This window comes from Arachis hypogaea, chromosome 5, assembly GCF_003086295.3.
Source record: "Arachis hypogaea cultivar Tifrunner chromosome 5, arahy.Tifrunner.gnm2.J5K5, whole genome shotgun sequence".
In the NCBI taxonomy this organism is placed as follows: Eukaryota; Viridiplantae; Streptophyta; class Magnoliopsida; order Fabales; family Fabaceae; genus Arachis; species Arachis hypogaea.
The window spans coordinates 63,437,366-63,439,093 of NC_092040.1; the positions used below are offsets into that span (position 1 = coordinate 63,437,366).

Here is a 1,728-nt window from a genome sequence, read left to right on the forward strand (position 1 = left end):
ATCCATGCACTTTCCAGTCTCTAGGACTGTGAAATCAGCAGGGATGTAATGGTCTTCAACCTTTACAAGAACATCCTCCACAAGTCCATAGGCTTGTTTTCTTGAATTGTCTGCCATCTCTAGTGAGATTTTTGCAGCTTGCACCTCAAAGATCCCTAGCTTCTCCATTACAGAGAGAGGCATGAGGTTTACACTTGACCCTAGGTCACACAAAGCCTTCTTGAAGGTCATGGTGCCTATGGTACAAGGTATTGAAAACTTCCCAGGATCCTGTCTCTTTTGAGGCAGTTTCTGCCTAGACAAGTCATCCAGTTCTTTGGTGAGCAAAAAGGGTTCATCTTCCCAAGTCTCATTTCCAAATAACTTGTCATTTAGCTTCATGATTGCTCCAAGGTATTTAGCAACTTGCTCTTCAGTGACATACTCATCCTCTTCAGAGGAAGAATACTTATCAGAGCTCATGAATGGCAGAAGTAAGTCCAATGGAATCTCTATGGTCTCATTTTGAGCCTCAGATTCCCATGGTTCCTCATTGGGGAACTCATTGGAGGCCAGTGGACGTCCATTGAGGTCTTCCTAAGTGGCGTTTACTGCCTCTTCCTCCTCTCCTAATTCGGCCATGTTGATGGCTTTGCACTCACCTTTTGGATTTTCCTCTGTATTGCATGGAAGAGTACTCGGAGGGAGTTCAGTATTTTTCTTGCTCAGCTGACCCACTTGTGCCTCCAAATTTCTAATGGAGGACCTTGTTTCAGTCATGAAACTTTGAGTGGTTTTGATTAGATCAGAGACCATGGTTGCTAAGTCAGAGGTGTTCTGCTTAGAACTCTATGTCTGTTGCTGAGAAGATGATGGAAAAGGCTTGCTATTGCTAAACCTGTTTCTTCCACCATTATTATTGTTGAAACCTTGTTGAGGTCTCTGTTGATCCTTCCATGAAAGATTTGGATGATTACTCCATGAAGGATTGTAGGTGTTTCCATAGGGTTCTCCCATGTAATTCACCTCTTCCATTGAAGGGTTCTCAGGATCATAAGCTTCTTCCTCAGATGAAGCTTCCTTAGTACTGCTTGGTGCATTTTGCATTCCAGACAGACTTTGAGAAATCATATTGACTTGTTGAGTCAATATTTTGTTCTGAGCCAATATGGCATTTAGAGTGTCAATCTCAAGAACTCCTTTCTTCTGATTTGTCCCATTGTTCACAGGATTTCTTTCAGAAGTGTACATGAATTGGTTATTTGCAACCATTTCAATCAGCTCTTGAGCTTCTGTAGGCGTCTTCTTCAGATGAAGAGATCCTCCAGCAGAGCTATCCAAAGACATCTTGGATAGTTCAGAGAGGCCATCATAGAAAATACCTATGATGCTCCATTCAGAAAGCATATCAGAGGGACACTTTCTGATTAATTGTTTGTATCTTTCCCAAGCTTCATAGAGGGATTCTCCTTCTTTCTGTCTGAAGGTTTGGACTTCCACTCTAAGCTTACTCAATTTTTGAGGTGGAAAGAACTTTGCCAAGAAGGCATTGACTAGCTTTTCCCAAGAGTTCAGGCTTTCTTTAGGTTGTGAGTCCAACCAGATTCTAGCTCTGTCTCTTACAGCAAAAGGGAATAGCATAAGTCTGTAGACCTCAGGGTCAACCCCATTAGTCTTGACAGTATCACAGATTTGCAAGAATTCAACTAAAAACTGATGAGGATCTTCCAATGGAAGTCCATGGAACTT

General features: G+C 42.1%; 1 non-coding gene across 1 annotated transcript; it reads left to right on the forward strand.

Moving 5' to 3' along the window:
• Positions 1 to 1,380: 1,380 nt before the first annotated feature.
• Positions 1,381 to 1,488, forward strand: LOC112804332 (small nucleolar RNA R71). The gene has a single exon (XR_003202942.1). It is a non-coding gene; the product is annotated as a small nucleolar RNA R71 (small nucleolar RNA).
• The last annotated feature ends 240 nt before the right edge of the window (positions 1,489 to 1,728 follow it).